We start from the raw sequence: 15,170 nt of genomic DNA, 5'->3' as shown, positions 1-15,170 counted from the left end.
TAAATTTTAAAAGTTTTCAAGAACAGAAAGGAAGCTAGATTCCTTCCTCTAGCAGAACATGTGGGGTTTTCAAATTTAAATGACACCAGGAAACAGCTGGTCTCTGGATAGATGTGTTTGTCCTCTAAAGTGATGAATAACTTCACCATTTTGGACTTTGAAATGGAATATTTTTCCAATTCTGCATGATAATTCTAGTCAAATAAATTCTTTATGTTTTATCTTGCTATTTTATTTCCCAGTGATATATGGAGCAAACATTGCTTCTCCTCGGGAGAAGGTGAGTAATTACATGGCCGAATGATCCATGGATCAAAATTCTTCCCTTTGAGTCCAGAAATGCAGTTGCATGAGTTTTCCCAGGGCATAGAGTTTTAATGCTGTGGCCTAAGCTCCAGCTACAGAAGCATCAGGTGATGGGAGTTTAGCCATGTTTCCTTCTCAGAAGCATGGAGGTGATGTCACCTCCACCAGTGTTGCCTGCCGGTGGCTGCTCAGTGCTCACCCATGCCTAATATCTAACTACCCCTGCCCCAGAATATGCTTGGGCTGATTCATAGACTCAGTGTGAGTCTCACTGCGTGTCAGCCCTAATGACAGCTGTGCAGTTCCCCAAACTCATGAGGCATGTCCCAGTGTTAGGGCCTTTGTACTGCTGCTTCTCTGCCTGGAGAGTTTACTCTCCACAAATCTCCATGGCAGTGTCACTCACTTCATCCACTCAGACACAGCAGCTTTCTCCCACCATTCTATCTAAAACAGGATCCTAGCCATCCTTTATCTTCTTCCCTGCTTCATCTTTCCCATAGAACTTACTGCTGCCTGATACTATATTATACACTTACTGTCTGTCTCCCTACTAGGAGTCCCGAGGTCAAGGACTTTGTTTAGTTCACCAGTGAATCCCCTGCACCTGGAACAGTGGCTCTCACATAGTGTACAGGATCAGTGAGTGACAGTGATAACCCTGGAAGCAACTGTATAGGTAGGTAGGTTAGAACATGGGCTTTGGAGAGGGCAGACCCAGGTTCAAGTTCTGACTCTTCTCTCTGCAAGCTATCGAACTTCACCAAGGCATTTAACCTGTCTCAGGGGATTACCGTACAGAGAGTAAATGAGGTAATATATGAGAGTCATTTGGCAGGATTAACATCATTGTTTTCTCATTGTTCCAGCCCTCTTATTTTATAGATAAGGAACCAGAGGTTGATTGAGGCAAAGGGACTTAGGCAACATCTCTAATCTTGAGGATACCATTTGCAGGGAAGGAAGCAAATCTCCCATTCTCTTATGATGGTATCCTTAACAGTTATCGAAACCCTTAAAAATACACATTCACTTTGACCCAACAATTTTATTTCTGCAAATTTATCCTAAGCAAATAATCACCTATGTGTGCAAAGATTTAGCTACACAGACTTTTATCAGAGCCTTGGTTATAATAGCAAGAAATTAGAGTCCAAGACGGAGCAGATTTGATAAATTATGGTACAGTCACATGATATCCCATTATATGACCATTCAGAATAAAATATAGAAGAATAGCTAATAACATGAGAAAATGCTTACATAGACTCAAATAAAAAAAACTAACATAGGTCAAGAGGTCTGCATGGTTAGAAGCAGGGTGCATTGTATTTTATTTGTGCTTCTCTGAATTTCTTGTGTCTTCTTCAATAAATAGGTATTATTTTCATAACTGGTCTTTTAAATAAAAACTATTATAGCTTGTTAATGTCTTCACAATAAAGTGTTAATACATTTTATGAAGAGAACAATCAGAGGAGCCTAAACTTTAGGGAGTGTTCCTCATGCTGATGGAATGAAATTCTTATCTTCTTTTCTAAATGTCATGATTTTCAGGGAGCAATTCTCCTACAGGTTTTGACAAACAGCAGATTCCAAAGTATTTGGGCTTCCTGACCATTAGGACCGATTGTGCTTGTGTCCGAACATCTACATTACTCTGTATTAGCACATTTAACTGATGACCTTAGCTAGGCTGCATTTTTTAAAACCAAATTGACTTACAGCATTACTCATTAGATTTAAGTACTAGGATGATTCATCATTTACAGTAAATCTATTAGAGAGATTACACTGCAAAATCCACCATTGTCCATGTGGCAGGCCTGCCTGGAAATTAAGAATGGGAAGGGAAATTGAAGGAGAGAGATTCCTATCCATGATTTGAAATTTAAACTTAGATAGCTATGGCAAGCATCCGAGCCTCAGCCAAAGCGGACCAAGGCATCTGTCACATGTCTCAGATATTCCACTCTAATAATAGCCTAAGATCTCTTTTGGAATAGGTTGGTGCCTTGTTTCATAAGGAAAAGGCTTGCATGTTAAAATACTTTAAGGAGTATTTCCTTACCCCTTAAAAAGATATTTGCAATATAACTGGGCTGCACATGTGATACATGTAACAATAGTTGAGTCTCTACTGGTTAAATATAACCCCAAACCAATAGCATGTTCAGCTGGGGGCCCATGCTCACCAGATGTTATTCCACTAATAGTGAGTGAGCTCATCCTTGGTGTGGAAGGTTATTCATTTGGGAGAGAATAATGAACGTGAGACAATCATTACATCACCTTTTCCTGTACATTATTCTCCCCTGCAGCTAAGAAGGAAAACATGCTGCCGGGTTAGCTGTAAGCTAACTCATGTTCTTGCTTTCTTAGATCTACATAAAGTGAATCACAGGGTAACTCTAGTCCAAATTAATTTTTAATGTAGTATCTGATAGTTTATTAGGAGAGTTAGACTTTGGGACGGTCTCTGTCTCAGACCACAGCAGCATGGCTTTTTGAGGTGTGATTATCAGTACTTTACTCCTAGAGGCACTATCCTCTCCTCACTCCTTTGCGGGGGTTATCTCATTGTCCACAGTTGACCATCTGGGAGGCAGAGATGGCTGTTTCTAGAAACATGAAGACTTCTGAATAATAGAGTAAATGTTTAAAATAATGCTCATGAGATCATGTCTTTTTTTGTTTGAATGACTCATTTGGGCTACCTATCAAACCACAAGTTCAAGTTCAGAATAAATTAGGTTATAGATAATATAGCAAAAGGGAGCAAAACACATACACTCACATATACATATATAACACACACATATATATACATATGTGTGTGTGTATATATATATATATTTTATGAAAGACAAAAACAATCTTTCTGAGAGAAACTGGGTTTTTTAGAAAGCACATATGTATCAGTTAAGAACCTTAACTCACCACTGAATTTTAATGCAGCCTTCCTCTAAACACAGTAACAACTCAGCAACTGGCAATCTTACTAAATGTCTTTAAAAGGCTTTAACTTTATGCCAAGGGCTTAAACTTTGTTTCTGTCGTGTCTTATTCATGTTTATAGAACATGATCACAAAGGAAAGTGAAGCACTAATAATAACCACCCTGATGAGTCTGTCTTGGGCAGCAGCACCATCCCCTCACTTTCCCTTATACCTTCTTGAGCTACCTAAAAGTATACATTTTGACAACTAAGTGTCATCTCAGGAAGAAAATGTGGTGGCTGGGGAAACACTTGGCCAGTTATGAATCCTTCCATACTTTAAATTTTGATTCTATTCTTTCCATATTTGTCCCTGCCCCATATCTGCCACTTCCTGTGGCACCCTTTGCGCAAAGAGCACTGAAATGAAGATCAGGACACCTGAGAGTAGCCCCAACTCTATCACTTTCTTTCTCTTCACTGCCTTCCAGGCGTCAGAGTCTTCATTTGTAAAATTAGAATAAGAATATCACAGGTGGCAAAAAAACTGCATAGCACATACATGTTTAATAAATTTAAATCATTTGGGACATGAGAGTGTACCCAGGGGTGCATTTTGTGACTTCTATGGGCCCTAGACACTTTTGCCTTCATGGACCCCTTCCTCATAAAAATATATTAAACATTATCTTATGACTGTGTTGGTATAATGATAAACACACTAATATCATATATCGAAACTTTTTCTTGGCTGGGCGTGGTGGCTCACACCTGTAATTCCAGCACTTTGGGAGGCCGAGGTGGGTGGATCACCAGGTTTGGAGTTTGAGACCAGCCTGGCCAACATAGTGAAAGCCCAAAGTTAGCCGGGCATGGTGGTGCACGCCTATAGTCTCAGCTACTCGGGAGGCTGAGGCAGGAGAATTGCTTGAACCTGGGAGGCAGAGGTTGTGGTGAGCCGAGATCATGCCACTGCACTCCAGCCTGGGCAACAGAGCGAGACTCTGTCTCAAAAAACAAACAAACAAAAAACAACCTTTTTTCTTGACCTAAAGGCTCATTTATTTTTCTTCTGATGTTAAAGAAATTAAAACACTTTTCTAGCCCCTCAGCACTGTGCCCGATAGTAAGTCAGCCCTGTCTGCATCACAGAATCCCCGCTGGTGGATCATACTTTGCTTTTTTTTCTCCCTCTTGGATGGCTTTTGTGGATGCTGTTCCTTTCCTTCTCTTCTCCTCATTTCTTGCTGATTTTTTCAATGAGTATACATTATCTCTTCCACCTCTCTCCAACGTCTCTTGGGTTCTCCAACTCTGGTGAGTCAAAGCTCACTTACAAACAGACACATAGTTCAAAGAATAAAAAGGATCAAAAACTGTTCTAGGAGAGTGGAGAACTGATTCCAATTCAGTTCAGGCTGCTATCCTCCACCATCCCTGGAGACCCTTCTAAGCTGATCAGAAACACCTCTAAGTAGAGAGGTTTATATGCAGAGGTTTCTGGAATGGTGTGCAACAAATTTTAAGAATAGTTTGTATTAGGTAGTGGGCCTTGGGTGTATTTTCCCTTTCTTCTTGGTAATTTCTGTATTTCTTACACTTTTTAAATGAGCATTATTTTTAATAGGAATGGTAGAAATATTGAAATCCAACTTTAATAAGGATTGACTATTATACTTTGCTTCAGTAATTAAAAAGGGGGAGTTAATATCTTGGGATACTTTAAGTTGAATAGTTTCCTCAGTGGGTGGCCGGGTGCGCGCGCGCACACACACACACACACACACACGGTGGCTGTGGCCTAGCCCACCATATGGTCCTCATTTTCTGTATCTATTTCTATTTATGTTAACTCAAGAATTCGACCACTGTAATACAGCTGACTAACCTTTTGCCCCCTGCTTCCTTCTTGTATTAAACAGAGGGCTTATTTCTTGGGTGCTGTTTTCTTCAGTTTTCCTCACATAAGAGAAAGAATTCAAAGCTAAATTACATAGTAAAAAATTATATTTGTGTAATATTTTCTTTTAAGGCATTCCCTTCTCTCTGAATTGTCGAAATCATTTTCCTTTTGTGGCATTTCATTTATTGAAGGCCATAGTCTTACCATCTCCTTTTCAACCAAGGAAGAAAGCGAAGAAGTCTGAAGAATCAGAATCAGGGAACAATCGAGCACCTACAAAGAGCCCACCCTGAGCCCTGCCTTCTGCTGGCCACTGTGGGCAGTTAGAAGAGGTTCCTGGAGAGACCGGGAGGTCCACTGCCTTGGTGTTCACAAGCACTCCAGTCTCAGAGTGGGGTAGGGACTGAGGAGAACTGGATAGCACCAGCAGCTGCTCCCCAGCTCTAGCCAACTGTTGCCATGTGGGAATGGAGGCTCAGTCTTGCCAGGTCAGCAAATTTTTCCAAAAAAGTTAGGAATCATGATTTTTGCATGAAACCACTCTATTTAATAAGTTGACAACGAGAATTAAAAAAAAAAAAAAAAAAAAAACAGAAACAAAAAACACTGTGTGGGCCAACAAATGTATAGGCCAAATTGAATATGTCTGCAGGCCTGATTTGGCCTGCCAGTTTGTACTGGCTGCTTTATATTATGAATTCCCTCAGAATTTAAAAATGCTTACCACTCAAAATGATTTGGTGACATTTATAATGATCTGTACACATTTTATGAGAAAAAAACTTGAATAAGATTGCTTGTATACAAATTATAAACTACAGAACTGGCAACTCTAGTCATTTAGCACTTCAGGGCAAAGTAACTTCTTGACAGAATTTTTCACTTTTGTTTTTCTTTTTAAGAGATGGAGTCTTGCTTTGTTGCCCAGGCTGGAGTGCAGTAGCACGATCATAACTCACTGCTGCCTCCAACTCCTGGGCTCCCACCTTAGCCTCATGAATAGCATATGCCACCACACTTGGCTTATTTTTAACATTGTTTATATATTGTAAAGACAAAGTCTCACTTTTGACCCTGTCTGGTCTTGAACTCCTGGGCTCAAGAAATCTTTCTGCCTCAGCCTCCCCAGGTCCTGGGATGATAGGCATGAGCCACTGCTCCCGGCCACAGAATTTTTACTTCTAAATAATTGCTTTGATATCATGTAGATTCAGGCTAAATTATGTCTATACCAAGTCTTAACAACATATTTTTGAGGATGGGCTCTACCTGTGGAAGATTATTTTGGGTTCCTGCAGGATTATTATTGTTGGAAATATCATTTTCAGTTTTGACAATAATCATTAATAAAATGCATAAATCTTTTTTGTCCTTGTATCAAAATAAGTTTGTTAGCATATTTTTGAAGTATAACATAAATATTAGAAGGTTCATGAATCTTAAAGGTACAGCTTAGATGAGTTTCACAAAGTAAGCAACTTGATATCCAAATAATCAACACCCAACTCAAGAAAAAGATCATTACCAGAAAATAATAAACCAGCACATTTGGGGTATTATTACTCTTAATCTTAAAATATCTAGAAATGAGACTCCTTATAGCATACCTTAACTTTCTAAGAAGCAGGAACCACTCTGTGGAATGATTAAGTTAAAACATATTTTATTATTTTCTTTAATTTTCCAACTTTATTAAGCTGATCATTTTTTAAAGAAAGATAACTTTCTGAGGAATCTCTTAAAAATCATATATGAAATCATATCAATGATGAAATCATAATCATAATCAATGATGAAAGACTGAAAGCTTTTCCTCTAAGGTCAGGAACAAGACAAGGATGCCCACTTTTGCCACTTCTATTCAACATAATCCTGGAAGTCCCAGCTGAAGCAATCAGGCAAGAAAAAGAAAGAAAAGGCATCCAAATTGGTAAAGAAGTAAAAATTATCTCTGTTCACAGATGGCATGGTCTCATGTGTAGAAAGCCCTAAAGAAGGCCAGGCACGGTGGCTCCTGCCTGTAATCCCAGCACTTTGGGAGGCTAAGGCAGGTGGATCACTTGAGATCAGGAGTTCAGACCAGCTGGCCAATATGGCAATACCCCGTCTCAACTAAAAATACAAAAATTAGCCAGGTGTGCTGGCACAGGCCTGTAGTCTCAGCTACTCAAGAGGCTGAAGCAGGAGAATCACTTGAACCTGGCAGGCAGAGTTTGTAGTGAGCCAAGATGGCGCCACTGCACTCCAGCCTGGGCAACAGAACGAGATTCCATCTCAAAAAACAAAGAAACAAACAAAAACCCTAAAGATTACACACACACACACACACACGCACACAAACACTGTTAGAACTAATAAATGAATTCAGCAAAGTTGAAGGATACTAAATCAACATACAATACCAGTTGTGTTTCTGTACACTTAACCATGAAAAATCCACAAGGAAATTAAGAAAATAATGCCACTTACAATAGTCTTAACCGAGGAGGCAAAAGACTTATATACTGAAAACTACAGAATGTTTCTGAAAGAAAACATAAATTAAAAGACATCCCATGTTCATGAATTAGAAGACTTAATATTGTAAAGCTGTCCATACTACCCAAAGCAATCTACAGAGTTCATGCAATTCCTATCAAAATCCTAACAGCTTTTTTTGCAGAAATAGAAAAATTCATTCTGAAATTCATATAGACTCCCAAAGACCCTGAATAGATGAAACAATTTTGAATAAGAGCATAGTTGGAAGGCTCATACTTCCTGATTTCAAAACATATTATAAAGTTACAGTAATCAAAACAGTGTAGGACTGGCATAAAGATAGGCATACAGACCAATGAAATATAATACAGTACAGAAATAAACCTTCACACATATGGTCAAATGATTTTCAACAAGGGTGCCAAGACTATTCAATGGCAAAAGGACAGTCTTTTCTCAAAAAATGATGTTGAGGAAACCAGATATACACATGCAGAATAATGAAAGTGGACACTTACTGTATTAGGCTGCTTGGGCTGCCATAACAAAATACCACAGACTGAGTGTCTTAAACAATAGAGATTTATTTTCTCATAGTTCTAGATGTTGTGGGTCCAAGATCAAGGTGGCAGCAGATTAATTTCTGGGAAGGCCTCTCTTTCTGGCTTGAATATGACCACTTTTTCACTGAGTCCTTACATGGCCTTTCCTCTGCATGCACATGGAGAGGGAGCAAGATCTCTGGTGTCTCCTCCTCTTCTTATAAGGACACCAGTGCTATTAGATCAGGGCCTCACTCTTATGACCTCATTTAACCTTAATTGTCCCCTTAAGGGCTTTATCTCCAAATGTAGTCACATTGTAGGTTAGAGCTTCAACATATGAACTGAAGAGGGTGCACAATTTAGTCTATAACACTTACTTTATGCCGTATAAAAAATTAACTCAAAATCGGTCAAAGACATAAACATAAAACCTAAAACTATACAACTCTTAGTAGGGAGAAACCTTCATGGCATTGGATTTGGCAATGATTTCTTGGATATGACACCAAAACATAGGCAACAAAAGGAAAAATAAACTGGACTACATCGAAATTAAAACTTTGTGCACATCAAATGACACAATTAACAGAGTGAAAAGTCAACCTACAAAATTAGAGAAGATATATCAACTCATGTATCTGAGAAGGGGTTAATATCCAGAATATGTAATGAAATACAACTCAATAACAAAAAAAACTGAAATAACCTGAAGTAAAAATGGGCAAATAACTTGAATAGACATTTCTCCAAAGATGATATAGAAAAGGGCAACAAGCGTATGAAAAAAATGCACAATATAAGTAATCATTACAAAACTGTAAATCAAAAGCACAAAGAGGTATCACTTCACACCCATTAGGATGGCAACTGTAAAATTTAAAAAAAAAACAGAAAATAACAAGTGTTGGTGAGAATGTGAAGAAACTGAAACCCACATACACTTGGTAGAAATGGAAAATGGTGCAGCCATATGGAAAACAGTATGGCAGCTTTTTAAAAAATTAAAAATAGAATTAGTATATGATCCAGCAATTCCACTTCTAGGTATAGAGTTAAAAAATGGAAAACAAGGTCTTGAAGAGATACTTGTACATGCGTATTTATAGCAGTGTTGTTCACAACAGCCAAAAAGTGGAAGCAATTTGTGTCCTTTAATGAATGGATGGATAAATACAAAGTGGTATATACATACAATGGAATATTATTCAGCCTTACAAAGAAAGCAAATTTTGACACATGCTACAACGTGGAGAAACCTTGAGAATATTACCTTAAGTGAAATGAGCCAGTAACAAAAAGACAAGTACAATATGATTTCACTTATATGAATGAAGTATCTAAAGTAGTAAAACTCATAGAAACAGAATGTAGAGGCCAGGAATAGTGGCTCAGACCTGTAATCCCAGCACTCTGGGAGGCTGAAACAGGAGGATCACTTGAAGCCAGGAGTTTGAGACCAGCCTCGGCAACATAGTAAGACCGTGTCTCTACAGAAAAATTTAAAACTTAGCTGGGCATGGTGACTCACACCTGTAGTTCCAGCTACTCAGGAGGCTAAGGCAGGAGGATTGCTCAAGCCCAGGTGTTTGAGGTTACAGTGAGTTATGATTGTGCCACTGTACTCCAACCTAGGCAACAGAACAGGACTCCATCTCTAAAATCAAACAAGCTGGGCGCAGTGACCCACGCCTGTAATCCCAGCACTTTGGGAGGCTGAGGCAAGTGGATCACTTGAGGTCAGGAGTTCGAGACAAGCCTGGCCAACGTGGCGAAACCTCGTCTCTACTAAAAATACACAAAAAAGAGCCAGTTGTGGTGGCGCACGCCTGTAGTCCCAGCTATTCCAGAGGCTGAGGCAGGGGAATTGCTTGAACCCGGGAGGCGGAGGTTACAGTGAGGGGAGATCGTGTCACTGCACTCCAGCCTGCACTCCAGACTCTGTCTCAAAATAAATAAATAAATAAATAAAAAACAAAGAAAGTAGAATTATGGCTGCGAGGGGCTGGGGAGTTGGAGGGGCAAACAGGGAAATGGGAGAGTTGTTTTTAATGGTTGTGTAAATCAGGGTTCTCCAGGGAAACAGAACCAATAGGATGTGAATATATGTATGCACACACACACACACACACACACATGCGCGCACACACACACATACACACAAAGAAAGTTTATGTTAAGGAACTGGTTCAGGTGATTATGAAGAGTGGCAAGTCCAAAATGTGCAGGGTAGGTTGGCAGGTTGGAAACTCAGGCAAGGGCCAATGTTGCAATTCGAGTTCAAAGGCCACCAGGCTGGAGACCCAGAGAAGAGCCCATGTTGCAGTACAAGGCTGTCTGCTGGCAGAATCCCCTATTGTTTGAGGGAGGCAGTCTTGTTCTTTTCAGACCTTTGGCTGATTGGATAAGGCCCACTCACATTATGGAGGGCAGTCTGCTCTTCTCAAAGTCCATTAATTTAAATATGTAAATCTCTTTTTTAAAATTTAAAAATCCCATGGCAGTGTATTTATAAATGTAAATCTCATCCAAAAACACCCTCACAGAAACATTTAGAATAATGTTTGACCAAATATCTGGGGACTGTGGCCCAGCCAAGTTAACATATAAAATTAAGCATCACAATAGGTAATAGAATTTCTGTTTTGTACGATGAAAAGTTCTGTGCAACAACGTGAATATACTTAACACTATGGTACTGTACACGTAAAAATGGTTAAAATGATAAATGTTATGTGTATTTTACCACAATTTTTAATAAAAGTATATTAGCTCTTTCACTCAGGCCTGTGGCACCAGCAAGATGGGCAAGTGTTGCAGTCTTTTTTTTTTTTTTTTTTGAAACAGAGTCTCACTCTTTTACCCAGGCTGGAGTGCAGTGGCACGATCTCAGCTCACTACAACCTCCGCCTCCCAGGTTCAAGTGATTCTTCTGCCTCAGCCTCCCAAGTAGCTGGGACTACAGGCGTGTGCCACAATGCCCGGCTAAGTTTTGTATTTTTTTAGTAGAGACAGGGTTTCGCCATATTGGCCAGGCTGGTCTCGAACTGCTGACCTCGTGATCCACCCGCCTTGGCCTCTCAAAATGCTGGGATTACAGGTATGAGCCACCACAGCCAGCCTGTGTTGCAGTCTTTACACTGCCAGGAAGCTCTCGAGCCACCAACGCGACCAGAAGAGGCATAATAAACAGTTTAAGACCCATTTGGGTATATTTTTGAAGGCAAGCTGCCACCAAGTTTTTTGGGGGTAAAATGGTCTTGCTCTGTCACCCATGCTGGAATGCAGTGTCACAATCACAGCTCACTGCAACCTCGACCTCCCAGACTCAAGCAATCCTCCCACCTCAGCCTCCTGAGTAGCTGGAACCACAGGTGCATGCCACCACATCCAGCTAATTAAAAAAAAAAAATTTTTTAACAGATAGGACCTCACTGTGTTGCCCAGGCTGGTCTCAAACTCCTGGGCTCAAGTGATCCTCCCACCTTGCCTTCCCAAAGTGCTGGGATTCTGTAATCACAGGTGTGAGCCATCACACCTGACCTAAGGCAAACCCCTTTGAAGGCACTTCACATGCAAAGGGAATTGTGCTAGAAAAAGTAGAGGTTGAACCCAAATAGCCAGATGCTGCCAGCAAGAAGTGTATCAGGGTCCAGCTAACCAAGAAATGCAATAAAATCACAGCTCTCATATGCAATGACAGTTGCTTAAACTTTACCGAGGAAAATGATAAAGTTCTGGTTGCTAGATTTGGTTGCAAAAGTCATGCTGTTGGTGACATTCCTGGATTTCGCTTTAAGGTTGTCAAAGTAGCTGATGCTTCTCTTGGCCTGATGCAAAAACAAGAAGGAAAGGCCAAAATCATAAGGTTTGATGATGCAAAAATGGTAGCAATAAATTTTCATATGCTAAAAAGAAAGTATATTAGAGAGAGAAATTTCTTTAATTAAATACCAAAAGAAATCTTTCCCTAAGCGATGTTAGAATACAAACAGAATTTTACCTTTGTCTTGGGTAAAAAGACCTTCAAAGAGTGAACTTCCATAAAGATTGAGAGGGCAACTTACTAAGTCATATCTCTAAGAAGCAATTTCTGTGGGGGAGTTGAGATTGCAAAATCCAGGTATATTGCTTCTTGGGAATGTAATTTTTCTCGGACATAGAGAGTAAGAGAAATAGCAAGTAGCTAATACATTCCTTCTATTGTTACTCTAAAATAACAAACTCTTAAAACAAAATTTTCTTCCCAATTGTTCTTTTAGAGACAAGTCCGAGATAACTTTTTTTTTTTTTTTTTTTGGAGACAGGGTCTCACTCTGTTGCCCAGGCTAGAGTGCAGTGGCATAATCACAGCTCACTGCAGCTTCAACCTCCCGGGCTCAAGCAATCCTCCTACCTCAGCCTCCTGAGTAGCTTAGGACTACAGGTGTGAGCCAGCATGCCTGGCTAATTTTTTAATTATTATTTGTAGAGATGGGGGTCTCACTATGTTGCCCAGGCTGGTCTTGAATTCCTGGGCTCAAACAATCCTGCCTCAGCCTACCAAAGTGCTGGGATTACAAGCATGAGTCACCACACCCAGCCTAAAATAACACACTTTTCAACTGAAGTATTGGTAATACCAGTTAATTTATGGCTAATTATACGACAAATGACTATAATTTTAATACTGTGGTGAACATTGCTATGTACACAGGAGGTAGAATTTGATCCATAGAATAACCAAATCTATGCTTCCAATGCATTTTAAGTAGATTTTATGAAATTTTATGTTCATACTTGGGGATTCTTCACTAGGTAAGGGAGGTATACATTAAATGACTGTTATGGTGATCTTAACTTGGAAACTGTCAGAACATTCATTCAGGTTTTTATATTCTAGAGAACCTCTTCTTAATACAAGTTCCCGAAACTCACACTTAAGTATGACAAGAAGAATCTCTTCTTTAATCCCATTATATCGAGCCATTAGTTTATCCTATTAACAAGATTATATGAGTAATAATAGTTCTGATCCTAATGCTGATGGTCAAGGTATAATCACGATAGTAAAATAATTACTAATTATAACCAAAAAAGTAATATAAATTCAACTTACTCTAAATTCTATAGGAAAGATCAATTTAGCTTTTTGTATTCTATTAATTTCTGTAGCAGCTTTTTTTCCTCCATGAAATTAGAGTTAAAGAAGAGAGATAAGTATTGCCAAATCAAGAAATTAGCTTTTCTTCCCCAAGGAAAGTTAATCCCTTGAAAAGTCTTCCAGGGCCTGGCGCAACAGCTCATGCCCATAATCATAGCATTTTGGGAGGCGGAGGTGGGAGGATGGCTTGAGTCCAGGAGTTCAAGACCAGCCTGGGCAACATAGAGAGACCCTGTCTCTACAAAAAATAATTTAAAAATTAGGCAGACATGATGGCACATGTCTGTAGTCCCAGCTACTCGGGAGGCTAAGGTAGGAAGATCACTTGATCACTTGGGCCCAGGAGGTCGAGGCTACAGTGAGTAATGATTCATAATTGCACCACTGTACTGTAGCCTGGGTGACAAAATGAGACATCTCAAAAAAAAAAAAAAAAAAAAAAGAAAAGAAAAGAAAGGAAAAGTCTTCCAGTCTCCAGTAAAAGCTCTAACCCTTTGAGGAGCTCATTTAGGTTGGGTAGAGCAAATCCAATGAGGTGATGACAGAGGAGCTAGCTGAAATGCTGAGCTCAGGCCATTGCAATTTCACGTTTTTAAGTATCCCTGTTTTGAAAGGAAATGTATTCTTTTCCTCCATTTCTACTTCACTTTAAAAAAATTCTTTTAAAAAATGAACACAAATTTGGGAAACCAATGAATCATAAATATGAATGAAATCTCTAAAGGGCATCTAGCCTATTTTCCTGCTTCTGAGTAAAAGTCTAACTTAAAATATATCTCCAGGGAAGGCTTTTCCCTAAACTCCTCCAAATTAGGGTAGGTACCTCCAGTATACCCTTTCACACTATATTGTATTTATCCTTCAAAGCACTTACCACAAACGAACTCAAATAATTATGTGGATTTGTTTAAGATGGCTAACTAAACTCCTCACTCACCTCTCTTCCCTCCCAAAATCGTAACAACATGATGAAAGAAATATGGCAATACAAATAAATCCATAACATGAAAGGTACCAATAGACTAGAAGACTATGGAATTTCTAGAAGATTTAATCCAGCTAGAAGAAACCCTATAAACTTTCCTACTGAAGAACAGGACTAAACTCTGATTCAAAGTAGCTGGGGCTAGCAGGAAACTGAGTCTAAGAGGCAGCCAGCATGTAATGAAGGGTCTGGGGAATAACTGCATCAGCTTGCAACTCTCAGAACTGCTGACTTGGCCTCAGCCCTGGGGTAAAGCCATGAATCCACTTTCAAATAGCCAAATAAAATTAATATTCTGTTAAGTAAGACTCCCAGTGTGAGCTCTGAGACTACAGAGTTTAGGCAATAACCCCTATAACTGACAACTAGCTTGAGGGATAGGGAGCTCCCACATGCAGAAAACCAGGTTCCAGATGCCCTGAAGAACAGAGCTCATTTGGCCACACTCAGTACTCCTGGCCCTCCCCTTCCTTCAATCACCATTGCTGGATACTGTGACGGGAAGTCATATTCACTGACAGGAGATCAAGTGTCTTCAGAGACACATCAGCCAATCTAGGCCTCTTTTACAAGTAGTTACAAACAATAGAAAACTACCAAACATTGAAATAAAACCAAATTATTTCATTGTGTGGTATCATTTTATTTCACTGAATTAACCTCTGAGAAAATAGGATTAATACAGGAAATGAAAGATAATTTTTAAAGTATATAATTTATTATCCCAAGAGAATATCACACTCATTAAAACAGAAGAGATTGCTGTGAGAAAGAATCAATTACAGTTCTCGGAAACAAGAAATTTGATTAACTAAATTTAAATGTTTCAATATTTTGGAAAAATATTAAAGATAAAAATTTCTCCTGACTA

General features: G+C 39.3%; 1 pseudogene; it reads left to right on the top strand.

Annotated features, from left to right (window-relative positions):
* LOC106634725 (small ribosomal subunit protein uS12-like) overlaps window positions 1-12,038 on the top strand; it is a 29,554-nt pseudogene extending 17,516 nt beyond the window's left edge.
* The last annotated feature ends 3,132 nt before the right edge of the window (window positions 12,039-15,170 follow it).

The sequence above is a fragment of the Pan paniscus genome, chromosome 3 (assembly GCF_029289425.2).
Source record: "Pan paniscus chromosome 3, NHGRI_mPanPan1-v2.0_pri, whole genome shotgun sequence".
In the NCBI taxonomy this organism is placed as follows: Eukaryota; Metazoa; Chordata; class Mammalia; order Primates; family Hominidae; genus Pan; species Pan paniscus.
Note: the sequence above shows the minus strand (reverse complement) of the source record. Positions and strands in the feature narration are given on the sequence as shown.